Source organism: Hyperolius riggenbachi, chromosome 6, assembly GCF_040937935.1.
Source record: "Hyperolius riggenbachi isolate aHypRig1 chromosome 6, aHypRig1.pri, whole genome shotgun sequence".
Classification (NCBI taxonomy): Eukaryota; Metazoa; Chordata; class Amphibia; order Anura; family Hyperoliidae; genus Hyperolius; species Hyperolius riggenbachi.
Window position 1 is genome coordinate 214,556,052 of NC_090651.1, and position 15,158 is coordinate 214,571,209.

Here is a 15,158-nt window from a genome sequence, read left to right on the forward strand (position 1 = left end):
GACTGACTGCCTGTGTGTGTGACAGGGAGCTGCACATTGTACTACCCAGTACTGCATATACCCCAGTACCTGTTGTGTTTACTTAACCCACCTCATCACTGCATATACCTAGCTTTGTGTTGAGTGAACCCAGCTCACTGCATCTAACTACCCAGTACCTATTGTGTTTACTTAACCCACCTCATCACTGCATATACCTAGCCTTGTGTTGAGTGAACCCAGCTCACTGCATCTAATTACCTGTTGTGCTGAGTGTGAACCCACCTGGCCACCTCACTGCATCTAACTACCTGTTGTGTTGAGTGAGAACCCACCTCACTGCATCTTAAGTACCTTTACTGTATACTGTTCAGTGAACCCAGCTCACTGCATCTAACTACCCAGTACCTGTTGTGTTTACTTAACCCACATCATCACTGCATATACCTAGCGTTGTGTTGAGTGAACCCAGCTCACTGCATCTAACTACCTGTTGTGTTGAGTGTGAACCCACCTGGCCACCTCACTGCATCTAACTACCTGTTGTGTTGAGTGAGAACCCACCTCACTGCATCTTACGTACCTTTACTGTTGAGTGAACCCAGATCACTGCATCTAACTACCCAGTACCTGTTGTGTTTACTTAACCCACCTCATCACTGCATATACCTAGCCTTGTGTTGAGTGAACCCAGCTCACTGCATCTAACTACTTGTTGTGTTGAGTGTGAACGCACCTGGCCACCTCACTGCATCTAACTACCTGTTGTGTTGAGTGAGAACCCACCTCACTGCATCTTAAGTACCTTTACTGTTGAGTGAACCCAGCTCACTGCATCTAACTACCTGTTGTGTTGAGTGAGAACCCACCTCACTGCATCTTAAGTACCTTTACTGTTGAGTGAACCCAGCTCACTGCATCTAACTACCCAGTACATATTGTGTTTACTTAACCCACCTCATCACTGCATATACCTAGCCTTGTGTTGAGTGAACCCAGCTCACTGCATCTAATTACCTGTTGTGTTGAGTGTGAACCCACCTGGCCACCTCACTGAATCTAACTACCTGTTGTGTTGAGTGAGAACCCACCTCACTGCATCTTAAGTACCTTTACTGTTGAGTTAACCCAGCTCACTGCATCTAACTACCTGTTGTGTTGAGTGTGAACCCACCTGGCCACCTCACTGCATCTAACTACCTGTTGTGTTGAGTGAGAACCCACCTCACTGCATCTTAAGTACCTTTACTGTTGAGTGAACCCAGCTCACTGCATCTAACTACCTGTTGTGTTGAGTGTGAACCCACCTGGCCACCTCACTGCATCTAACTACCTGTTGTGTTGAGTGAGAACCCACCTCACTGCATCTTAAGTACCTTTACTGTTGAGTGAACCCAGCTCACTGCATCTAACTACCTGTTGTGTTGAGTGTGAACCCACCTGGCCACCTCACTGCATCTAACTACCTGTTGTGTTGAGTGAAAACCCACCTCACTGCATATAGCTAGCATACCCCCGAGATGGACAAAATGGACAAACCAGGTAGAGGAAGAGGTAGAGGCAGACCCAGAGGAAGGCCACAAGGCACCGGCAGGTCTGTGGCTGTGCGAGGTGGTGTTGCTGTGATTTCATGCGGACCTGCCCCAAAATACAGTGCTCAGAAGAAGGCACGTGCCATCACTTCCCAAAATCGTGAGGAGGTGATTGAGTATTTAACACAGAACACCTCATCTCCCGCAGCCACCAGCGCTACAACAAGCACCACATCCGCTGCATTTGACACTTCGCAGGAGTTATTTGGTGGTGGTGGTGAAATCACTGATTCCCAGCCACTACTGCAACAACAACAAGAAGGCGCAGGTACACCACCTCATACGTCTGAGTTAGGTGGCGATAGTATGGACGTAACGTGTGTGGATGGGGATGATGGTGGACCACCTGAAGTTGGTGCACTTGAGGAGGTGTCTGAGGAAAGCGCAGCTGGCCAGGAGGATTATGATGACGATTATACGGATACCACATATGTTCCCGGTAGAGGAGATGACCAGGGGGACAGTTCAGAGGAGGAGTCAGAGAGGAGTAGGAGGAGACGACTCCATAATAGAAGCAGAGGGAGCTCGTCCTCAGAAACAGCTGGGGGCAGTGTCCGGTGCCATGTATCGCCAGCTATGGCCAGGGAGCACACATGCCCTTCAACGTCAGCTGCTGCTGATGCCACCGTAGCGCCATCAGCCCAGGGGGGCTCAGCGGTTTGGAAATTTTTTCACGTGTGTGTCTCAGATCGGAGCAAAGCCATCTGTTGTCTCTGCCAGCAAAAATTGAGCCGTGGAAAGGCCAACTGTCACGTAGGGACAAGTGCTTTACGAAGGCACCTGGAGAGAAGGCACAAACAGCTATGGCAAGAACACCTGAGGAAAAGAAGCACCCCTCAAAAGACAAGCAGCGGAGAACAACCGTGGCAGCCATCACAGGGGGCTTCTGCTGCTCCACGTTCCCATGGTATTGTTCGTGGCTGGGGGGAGGAAGAATGGATACACTTTTAGACAATTTAAAAATACAACCATCTAAACTTTCAAACAATTTAAAAATACAACCATCTAAACTTTCAAACAATTTAAAAATACAACCATCTAAACTTTCAAACAATTTAAAAATACAACCATCTATCATTTTCAAAAAATTTAAAAAAAAGGGCAAAAAAACTTGCCCTCCGTAAAACATTCTTGGCAAATGCTTTCGACTTGGTTTGTCTTCCGCTGGCTCAAGGGTCCATCTGACCACAGATGCCTGGTCTGCAAAGCATGGTCAGGGCAGCTACAGCATGGGTCTCAGCAGGCTCCCACTTCGGGCCGCAATCCAACCTTCATTCCCCACGGTGACAATGGCAGACTTGCCTTCCATAACGGATTCCCGTTAAAGGATTTAAAGTTAATTCATTTCAAATACACAGCAGGGCCTCGAAAGTCCGCCTCCTGTATTGTTATTTTTGGTCACTACCTCGGGGCGGGCGTGCATGCCTACCTGCTGCCCTCCTTGGATGTGTAGTGGTAGCCGTTTCTCAGGCTCCACACCGGATTCCATCCCTCATTCCCCGGCCATTACCCGGGGTCATAAATGACAGACTTGCCCGCCTCCATATGATTCTCGTGAAAGGAATGTGGTGTCATCTTTGCCCGCCATAACTGGTTCTCGTTAAAGGATTTAAAGTACATTCATTTCAAATACACAGCAGGGCCTCGAAAGTCCGCCTCCTGTATTGTTATTTTTGGTCACTACCTCGGGGCGGGCGTGCATGCCTACCTGCTGCCCTCCTTGGATGTGTAGTGGTAGCCGTTTCTCAGGCTCCACACCGGATTCCATCCCTCATTCCCCGGCCATTACCCGGGGTCACAAATGACAGACTTGCCCGCCTCCATATGATTCTCGTGAAAGGAATGTGGTGTCATCTTTGCCCGCCATAACTGGTTCTCGTTAAAGGATTTAAAGTACATTCATTTCAAATACACAGCAGGGCCTCGAAAGTCCTCCTCCTGTATTGTTATTTTTGGTCACTACCTCGGGGCGGGCGGGCGTGCATGCCTGCCCGCTGCCCTCCTTGGATGTGTAGTGGTAGCCGTTGCTCAGGCTCCACACCGGATTCAAACCTCTCATTCCCCGGCCATTACCCGGGGTCACAATGGCAGACTTGCCCGCCTCCACAGGATTCTCATTGTAGCGGTACTGAACAAGTACACAGCAAGTAGAAAATGTAAATTAAAAACAAAACGTAAGCTTTTTAACAATGCCATGGAAAGTTGAGAAGGAAGTCACACATTACCTGACATCACTGAGTGAGGAAGAGCAATCACGCCATGTTGCGCAGTAGTCCAGCATGGCCGTCACTACACAAACAGCTGTTTGCGGTGCGTTACACAGTGAGTTTGGTGTGTCAGTGTGAAGCAGTACTCTAATTACACTCCCTGTTTGATGTATACACATGCAAGATGTTTGAAAGCACGTTAGGCCTGCAATTTAGCATTCAATGTGATTTCTGCCCTTAAAACGCTGCTTTGCGTCACATACAGATTTTTCACCGGGACTTTTGGCATGTATCCCACTCCGCCATGCCCCCCTCCAGGTGTTAGACCCCTTGAAACATCTTTTCCATCACTTTTGTGGCCAGCATAATTTTTTCTATTTTTCAAAGTTTGCCTCCCCATTGAAGTCTATTGCGGTTCGCGAAAATCGGAGGTTCGCGACATCTCTACCCAGCATGCCCTGCAACTTCCTTTTTGCAGCAGATGTACCAAATAAGAGCCAGGGAAACTGGGAAATGTTTTATGAAGAAGAAACATAACAGAGATTTTTAACTTTTGGATTGCCTGGTTAACATCCTTATTACTTGTTTACCTGATAAAAATAAAGAATTGATTTTTGATTTTATGCCCCACAGTTACTCTATAACCACTTGAGGACCGCAGTGTTAAACCCTCCTAAAGACCAGGTTCTGTTTTACTTAATTGACCACTGCAGCTTTAAGGCCAAGCTGCAGGGCTGCACAACAAAGCACACGAGTGAATCCCCTCCCCCCCCCTTTTCCCCCCACCAACAGAGCTCTATGTTGGTGGGGTCTGATCGCTCCACAGTTGTTTAATTTTTTTTTATAAACATTTCTTTTTCAGTAATAAAAATGCCTTTTTTTATTTCTATTCCCCTACTCCCTTCCTCCCCCCACCAGCCAATCAGGGTGATCAGCTTCATAGGCGTCAGCCTATGACAGCCAATCACTGCGTAGCCTATGGAGGGGACAGCCGTGTCACACAGCTGTCCCCAGTACAGCGCTGCTGCTGATCGCAGCACTGTACATGTAAATAGATGGCGATCACGCCGTCTAGCAGTCTTCCGAGCAGTAATAGCCGCTCAAAGACTGAAGGCGGGGCGGAGCTCCGCCCCCCAAGCAGGAGATGCGTGTGCAGTCTGCGCGCGATCTCCTGCATTAGCCGGCTCCAGGACCTGACGCCAATTGGCGTTAGCGGTACAGGGGCTGCCGCTGCGGCCACGCCCATTGGCGTGGAGTCGTCGTAGAGCAGTTAAAGTGGACCTAACCTCTTGCACAGGACACAAGGAAAACATAGAGAAATGCACCCTGTATGTATTTAAAGAGTTTAGCCTGTTTAATTACTCCTCAGTTGTGTCTAATCCCAAATTGTAATTTGATCTCTCCCCTGTGTCACATGACTGCCACAGCAAATAAGGCAGATAAGCTCATTTGAAAGCACAGGATGTTAACAATATGTCTGCTTCCATGAATCAGGAAGTAGAAATAGTGCAGATTTATTTTAGGATTTGTATCAGCTGTAACAAAGAAATGTTTTTGGTTACTATGCTGTTGTGTATCTTTTAGAGCAGAGAGGACATTCTAAGTTCAGGTCCGCTTTAAGGTTCCTGACATTTTTGACACTTTAGTTGTGTTGTTTTGATACAGCAGTAACTTTTTAATAACTTATACCATCAATGTATTTATTAATGACCTAGTAGATGCAGTAGAAAGCAATGTTGCTATTTTTGCAGATGATACAAAATTGTGCAGAATCATCAACTCTCAGGAAGATAGTGACATATTGCAACAGGATCTGGATAGGATGGCTATATGGGCACATAAATGGGAGATGAAATTCAATGTTGAAAAATGTAAAGTCATGCATTTTAGTCGTACCAATGGTCTAGCATCATACAAAATAAACGGGATGCAGATGGGGACATCAAACTTGGAGAAGGACTTAGGAGTACTCATCGACAACAAGTTAATTAATTGTATTCAATGCAAAGCTGCTGCAGCTAAAGCTAATTAAATTTTGGGACGCATTAAAAGGGAAATAGAAACTCGAGATGCTACCATAATATTGCCCCTGTTTAATTCTCTAAGGCCACATCTGGAATATGGAATTCAGTTCTGGGCACCACATTACAGGAAAGATATTTCAGTTTTAGAGCAGGTGCAGAGATGAGCAACAAAATTGATGCGTGGGATGGAAGGTCTCACTTACCAAGAAAGGTTAGATAAGCTGGGTTTATTTAGTCTAGAGAAAAGACGCCTTACAGGGGATCTAATTAACATGTATAAATACATCAGGGGCAATATAAAAGCTTGGCGGATGAGCTTTTTGTCCCTAGGCCTTCTCAAAGGACTAGAGGACATGATCTGCGCATGGAGGAAAAACATTTTAGCCATTTATTTAGGAAAGGGTTCTTTACAGTAAGAGTAATTAAGATGTGGAATGCATTGCCACAGGAAGTAGTTATGGCAAATTATATACCTGCATTTAAAGGAGGCTTAGATGCTTTCCTTGCGTTGAAAGACATCCATGGCTACAATGATGCCCAGTGATGTTGATCCAGGGCTTTTATCTGATTGCCATCTGTAGTTGGGAAGGAATTTTTTCCCTTTTGGGGCAAATTGGACCATGCCTTGTAAGGGTTTTTCGCCTTCCTCTGGATCAACAGGGATATGTGAGTAGAGATGGCCCGAACGGTTCGCTGGCGAACGGTTCCCAGCGAACTTCCGGGGTTCACGATCATGGAGAACCGCAAACTTTTCCGGATGTTCGGTTCGCCCCCATAATGCACCATTAGGGTCAACTTTGATCCTCTACATCACAGTCAGCAGGCACATTGTAGCCAATCAGGCCACACTCCCTCCTTGAGCCACGCCCCCTCCCCCCTTATAAAAGGCAGGCCCCTGCCGGCCATTACACTCACTCGTGTGCCTGCACTAATTAGAGAAGGAACAGCTTCTGTAGACTCTCTCATAGGGAAAGATCAGTTAGACTCTTGTAGGCTTGTTAGTCAGTCCCCACACACAGCACCTCTGCCTGCAGGCCTCTTGACTTCTCCGCCACCACCAACAGGGTCCAGGACTCCAGGTGGATTACTGAATTTTTAAGGCTGCTGCTAGCAGCAGCCACGATAATACTTTTTCTGGTGCGTGTACATGCCTGCCTAATTTTTCTGGCTGCACTGCAGCTGCAACAACAAAGAAAAATGCATGTACATGTGCCCATTTCCCTTCGTGATCATTACCTTGCCGCGGTGAAGGGGCTTGCGTATCACAATGAATCAATGACCGCCGGCTATATGAGTGTTTCGGGGGTGGCACACCAAAGATAATAAGGTCGTTGCTTCATTGTGTGGACTGACCAAATTTGATCAGCTGGACAGTCACTGTTGTTCTATCATTGAGCTACCACAGCCCGGCGACCATATGGGCTTGAAAACCGCCAAGGCCTGCACTCTTGCCATGGTCCAGCACGGCCGTCACTACGCAAACAGCTGTTTGCGGTGCGTTACACAGTGAGTTTGGTGTGTCAGTGTGAAGCAGTACTCTAATTACACTCCCTGATTGATGTATACACATGCAAGATGTTTTAAAGCACTTTAGGCCTGCAATTTAGCATTCAATGTGATTTCTGCCCTTAAAACGCTGCTTTGCGTCAAATCCAGATTTTTCCCTGGGATATTTGGCATGTATCCCACTCCGCCATGCCCCCCTCCAGGTGTTAGACTCCTTGAAACATCTTTTCCATCCCTTTTGTGGCCAGCATAATTTTTCTAGTTTTCAAAGTTTGCCTCCCCATTGAAGTCTATTGCGGTTCGCGGAAGTTCGCGCGAAGCAAACTTTTTGCAGAGGTTCGCGATCCTGGTTCGTGAACCGAAAATCTGAGGTTAGGGCCATCTCTATATGTGAGGGAGCAGGCTGGTTGAACTCGATGGACGTATGTCTTTTTTCAACCCAAATAACTATGTAACTATGTGATATACATTTAGTTTTTTTAGTCAAATCTAGGCTTTTTTTGGGTAATATTTTTTTCCCCCCAAAACTATGTAATTCTATAGTCATTTTTATGAGAAAAACTAGTGACCTTAGCCCGTTTAAAAATGGGCTAGGTCTGTCATGACTTCGCCGACCGCGCCCGCCGCGCGGGCCTGCCCCTTCTGGCCCCGCTCTCGGCAGTGTCTCTGTGCAAAAAAGCGCTGACACAGGGACAGACGCAGGGACACTTGCATATTATTATAGAGGATTAGGCGTAAATGCAGAAAATACAGATTTTTCATTTTTCACCTTTTCTGAATTTCATGACATCGCACAGTTATTGTAAGGATCCCTCCTGTAGCGTATTCTGTCCGTTGCAGTGGAGCTGCAAACGGACAGTTCTGGCTTATCTGCTTGCATTCGATTGTGCATTTGCAATGGGTCTCATTGTCACTTGCAATCGCTATGCATTTCTGGGCAGCTAAGGATGCTGCCATCATTCCACCAATTACTTGTTGCAGCTGAGCTGCGGCCAGATGGCCCTGGATTTCCTGCATGCATGTTGTAACATAATACTGCATGTATTTCTTATGGGAGTCCTTTGCATTCACAGCCAGCTAGCAAATGGTAATCAAGCCAGCTCAGGATTGAGTGATTACCATTAAGCTGTGTGGAGATTTGCATACCTGCATCCATTGGCTGATGCCAGCATAAAAGTCTGCCTCCCATTTCATACCCCGCCCGTCATAGTGGTCAGTACGCTGATCTGCTGGGCACCTTGTTACTCTGTATAGTTCTGTTATTGTAGTTCTATGCGACCTTATTAGTTAGTTGAGCCGTTTGTTATTTTTCTTATTATTGTGTATTGCTTAATTCCATGCTTGATGTATGTTCGCTGCATCCACGGTGGGTCAGTGAAGTCCATTATCCAGATAGCTTGGATTCTGCCATCACCACGTTGGTGATTGGTAGTATTCCTGTTAATCTAGTTTCTGGGAACGTAACTATAGGCTGCAGTTGCTATTAGTTACGTTCTATCCTGTAGTCTTGCCTGGGTGGATGCTTGCTGGTGACTGTTGTTAGCCTGCTTGCTCTGCTTCTGTGGACGTGACTGTGACCTGCAGTTGCTACTAGCTATGCTCCACTCTATAGTCATGTCTTGTACCTGTCTGAATGCTTGCTATCGCTAAGGCAGCATAGTGTGAACTAAGGCAGCGCAACATCGCACTGCTCTGCCATTGTGTTTTATTTGTAGCGATATCGGAAGCCCAGTTGCTCTGGTCAGCCTGTGTAGCCTCTTCCATTATCCAGCTCTTAGCCTTGTTGCGCTGGGTGGTCAGAAAGTATGACCCCCAGCATTACAGTTATAAAACACATAAGAAATAAATTCTTTGGCCCTTTCCGGTTAAAATGATACCCATACCATATTTTAGTACTAGCTGAGCATGTGGCAGACAGTTATCCCCAGCCTGCGCATCTGTAGAAATAAGATGTGTTCGCTAGGGCGAAAGTTTGAGGGGCCATAGTGCTGCACAGAGCATCACAAGGCAACAACAAAGCGATATATCTGTAGCGCATTGGGGCCCCAAACTTTTGCCCTAGCGATCGCATCCGATTACTACGGGCTGCAGTCATTAAAAGTTTATAAACAGGTATAGGTATTGCAGAGGTTAACAATGGGTTAATAGGCTAAGCTGGGGTTAAAACATAACTGGGGATTAAAAAAAAACCAAAACATTTTTTATTTTACTAGGACTATGTCACTTTCAGTTTTTTAACTTTTAAAACGTTTTTTTGATTTACGTTATTGGATAAATGTTGCTATTTGCTAGCAACAATCATTCACATTTTACACAGGAGCGCACACGTGCACACGTGGCAGTGGGCAGCGATTTTTATTGGGTACAAAGATTCTTCGTCCTGAAACCTACAGTAGCACTAATTAGGACGCACAATATACGACCTGAAACAATAAGCAGTTAATATTGCCTCTTGCTCAAAAAATATATGTTGGACAAACTAAAAACGCTTTAAAGGTATGTATTCAACAACACATGTCCAGCATACGACTGGTAGCAAGGGATGCAGCAGATAGCAAAAAAAAAAAAAAAAACAACTTTAGTGGCCACTCCCCATTTTTGTGTCTCTACCTCTCCTTCTAGATTGTAAGCCTTTGGGCAGGGTCCTCCTCCTTTTGTGTCCTACCCGATCATGCACCTCCATTACTGTGCACCCATGCTATGCACTTGAGTGAACCTAACTTGTCTACTCTCCATGCTCCATCCAGTGACTGACTAAGCATTACCTTGTACTCATACTGTGCTGTGTGATCTGGGTTTCTTGTATTCATGTATTGTCATGTTGCTGTATGTCACCCCTAAATATTGTCTGTAACCTAAATTGATGTTCAGCGCTGCGTAATATGTTGGCGCTTTATAAATACAATAAATAAATACATCATGGTTGCTCATATAGGGATAATGGGCATAGATCAGATGAAAACCAATATAAGGGGTGGGGATATTGTCATAGAATTGATGTGCTCTGAAGCTACAACTTAGGAAGTAGATCCCCAAATAGATTAAATAAACAAATTTAATTCACAGGTGTTTTATAGTATGTGGTTATTATGATATACTTACAATTACTGGTTTTCTTTGTAGAATAAATTATATACTGAATATATAATCAGTGGTGTAGCTAAGGAGCTGTGGGCCCCGATGCAAGTTTAACATTGGGCCCCCCAAGTACTCTTTACATAGCAATTGATACGGTTGACAAAAATCTGCCAATGGCAACTACAGTGTCAGAGGTGCAAGAAGGGGATGGGGAGCAGTTTGTTAATGATTACTACATGGCAAGGAAATGAACAGCGCTACTTAAAAACAGATAAGTGCCTACCTGCAAGAGAGTGCAAGCCCCACTTGTGGGATAAAATACACACCTAGCATGCACATGACCTGTCTACCACTGAAGGATGTTGGTTTCCTGTAACAGCTTGCATGCAACTTGTTAAGTACTTGTCCCTCCCACTGCGGAGAAGTCATCCTTGATGGGAGGGGACCTAAAACTAACTAAATCCTAACCTATGTATATGCATAGCCTGGGTGCGGCCAATCAAGTAAAATTGAAAATTGCACAAAAGGTGGATCAGCGCATCACCAGGCCGCCTCCGAATGGCCTCGAATCAGAGATGCGCTGAGCCCCCCCCCCCCCCGAAACTGCAAACGCACCTTAAACCCAAACAGAAGCTCTGCATATACACCAAAACCAAAGCTGTTAAGTGGGAGCAGCTGACCAGAAATGAATTATATTAGTACATGGCAAGGAAATGAACAGCGCTACTTAAAAACAGATAAGTGCCTTCCTGCAAGAGAGTGCAAGCCCCGCTTGTGGGATAAAATACACACCTAGCATACACATGACCTGTCTACCACTGAAGGATGTTGGTTTCCTGTAACAGCTTGCATGCAACTTGTTAAGTACTCGTCCCTCCCACTGCGGAGCCGGAGAAGTCATCCTTGATGGGAGGGGACCTAACACTAACTAAATCTTAACCTATGTATATGCATAGCCTGGGTGCGGCCAATCAAGTAAAATCGAAAATTGAAAATTGTACAAAAGGTGGATCAGCGCATCACCAGGCCGCCTCCGAGTTGCATGCAAGCTGTTACAGGAAACCAACATCCTTTAGTGGTAGACAGGTCATGTGTATGCTAGGTGTGTATAATATCCCACAAGTGGGGCTTGCACTCCCTTGCAGGTAGATACTTATCTGTTTTTAAGTAGCGCTGTTCATTTCCTTGCCATGTACTAATATAATTCATTTCTGGTCAGCTGCTCCCACTTAACAGCTTTGCTTTTGGTGTATATGCAGAGCTTTTGTTTGGGTTCAAGGTGCGTTTGCAGTTTCTGGGGGGGCTCAGCGCACCTCTGATTGGAGGCCATTCGGAGGCGGCCTGGTGATGCGCTGATCCACCTTTTGCACAATTTTCAGTTTTCGATTTTACTTGATTGGCCGCACCCAGGCTATGCATATACATAGGTTAGGGTTTAGTTAGAGTTAGGTCCCCTCCCATCAAGGATGACTTCTCCACAGTGGGAGGGACGAATACTTAAAGAGACTCTGTAACATCAAAAAGATCCCCTGGGGGGTACTCACCTCGGGTGGGGGAAGCCTCCGGATCCTAATGAGGCTTCCCACGCCGTCCTCTGTCCCACGGGGGTCTCGCTGCAGCCCTCCGAACAGCCGTCGACAGAGCCGACTGTCAGTTCAATATTTACCTTTGCAGGCTCCAGCGGGGGCGCTGTGGCTGCTCTCGGCTCCGAACTACACAGAAATACCCGATCTCAGTTGGGTCCGCTCTACTGCGCAGGTGCCGGAAACTTGCGCCTGCGCAGTAGAGCAGACCCGACGGCAATCGGGTATTTCCGTGTAGTTCAGAGCCGACAGCCGTCAGAGCGCCTGCGCAGGAGCCAGGAAGGTAAATATTGACGTCATTATTCTCGGAGGGCTGTAGCGAGACCGCTGAGGGACAGAGGACGGCGTGGGAAGCCTCATTAGGATCCGGAGGCTTCCCCCACCCGAGGTGAGTACCCCCCAGGGGATCTTTTGATGTTACAGATCTTCTTTAACAAGTTGCATGCAAGCTGTTAAGGGAAACCAACATCCTTCAGTGGTAGACAGGTCATGTGTATGCTAGGTGTGTATTTTATCCCACAAGTGGAGCTTGCACTCTCTTGCAGGTAGGCACTTATCTGTTTTTAAGTAGTGCTGTTCATTTCCTTGCCATGTACTAATATAATTCATTTCTGGTCAGCTGCTCCCACTTAACAGCTTTGCTTTTGGTGTACATGCAGAGCTTCTGTTTGGGTTCAAGGTGCGTTTGCAGTTTCTGGGGGGGCTCAGTGCACCTCTGATTGGAGGCCATTCGGAGGCGGCCTGGTGATGCGCTGATCCACCTTTTGCACAATGTTGATGATTACTATTACTCAAAGAATCTATAGAAGTGATTATTATGAGCACAGGACCCATAGAGAGCTAATACTGTAGTTGAGGGAGGGCCCTTCGGGGCCCCTCTGGCCCAAGGGCTCCGATGCGGTCGCAACCTCTGCAACCCCTATTGCTACGCCCCTGTATATAATGTTGTTACTGGATAATATTTGCTTGATATCCCATGGACCACGTGACTGCAGCACCATGTATTATACTGATGATATGGACCTGTCTGTAACGAGGACTGAAATGTAGAATTATTTTGGACTTGGACTCATCTTCACCCATTTTTATGCAGTTGACCATTCACTGTGGACCCTGAGTCAACATTTGCACTCCTGAGGATGCCTGAAATGGGCTTTTTCATAATTGGCACATGGGCCCATATGCAATTCACTTTTTCACCTGAGTTTTCTCCTATTTACAACTTGTCATAAAATGTCTTTTAATAAGCCACCAGCAAGCAAGAAAATACTCCAAGTACATTTGATAGTACTTTTTCAATGACTTTTCGGTACTTTTTCAATTGTAAAATGCTGAAAAGTTAGTTTAAAGAGAAGATGAAAATTATCTCCTAGGAGATAACTCAGGTGAAAAAGTGAATTGCATATGGACCATGGTCCGTTTAATACAATGTTTTGAACTCTGCTCCCTTGAATACAAATTTAGCCAAGACACAGACACCCATATGCAAATCACTTTTTCACCGGAGTTTTCTCCTAGAAGGTATTTTTTTATCTTCAGTTTAAAATAACTTTCCAGCACTTATCAACTAAAAAATTAACAAAAAAGTGAAAAAGTACTATCAACATTATTTTTGGTATTTTCTTGCTTTCTGGTCGCTTAAAAGGCATTTTATTGACAACAAGTTTAAAAATATCTCCTAGGAGTAAACTCAGCCTCTGGCCCATATGCAATTCACTTTTTCGCCCGACTTTTCTCTTAGGAGATACATTTTCATTTTCAATTTAAATTAACTTTTTAGCACTTTGCAAAATTGCAATGGAAAAAGTACCAAAAAGTAGGTACGGTTTTACTGTCAAAATTATTTTGAGCACTTGTTTGCTTGCTGGTGGTATAAAAGTTGAGAAAATGTCACCTAGGAGAAAAACAAGGGGAAAAATGAATTGCATATCGCCCAGAGGTCCATATGTAATTCATTTTCTCTCCAGTGTTTTCTCCTAGGTGATATTTTCAGACGTGTCAATAAAATGCCTTTTATACCACCAGCAAGCAAACAAAAATATTAAAAATAATTAGCAATTTGTAAACACTGAATGCATTTGTATATATTTTTGTGTTAATACCTACTGAGTAGGACTCTGTTACTGGGCATTTCTATTATGTATGAATGCAAATGATTGATGTACCAAGCCTTAATGTGGTTCGGTACTCAGCTTGCAGTGGCTGTCAGATTTTGTTCCACCCCAAATTAGGAAGTGGTACAGTAGTCTAGTGTCTAGTGTAGTAGACTAGTGGAGATCTCCGATCTAACTTGAGTTAAATACAGTCCTGATTTTTGAAGCACTTAAACAGCCATAAAACAGTGAGAGAAAACTTGAGATAAGGTTTTACTGCAAAAAAAATACATTAACTCTGCTCTGTTTTATAGCTTAAATACAGAGTGTGGTTTGTAAACTACAAATATGACCAAATGATGCAATGTTATAAAAAAAAGCGCTATATAATTGAAAATAAAAATATCAATCATCTTTCTTTGCTACTAATGTTCTATTAATTATCCGTACTACACATACAATTCATTATATGAAAAGTTTTGGGGTTTTTTTTCACTTCGGTGTCACTTTAAGGCCTGGTTGTAACCGAGTGCTGGGGTAATGCATAAAATCATCTTTTAGCTGAGCAAGGATGCACCATGAAGGAAGAAGACTGCAGTGGAGATATGAATATAGGGACTGAAGGATGGTGGGAGATCTACTAGGCCTTATATTTTTGGAGTCTTTTTTTCGGTAGTTTGCTATTCCCATTCTAATCTGCACACCTTATTCAATTCTTAAAGGTTGAAGAGAAATCGAGAGCCCAATATGGTGTAGTATGTTAAAATTGATTGGATAAATGAAACAGTGAGATGGTAATACTCACAAACACGGGTTACCACCTAGGTAACCACTCATTAGGCAGGTGAGGAGATTAGACCTGTCCTCACTCAGGATTAAGAAGTCGCTCTCTGTAGATAGGAAGAAAGGGGGTAGATCACCCCTCCACCTGGGGTGGACTCAAATATATTGGTAGGTGAACAGAGGCGCCAGAAGGATAAAAGTACATAAAATTTTTAAAAAATTGCTGGGAGGAAGTGGTGGACTCGCCTCCGTTAAAGCAGACACCAAGGACTGTAAATATATAGATATACACATTCAGGGCCGCCATCAGAAA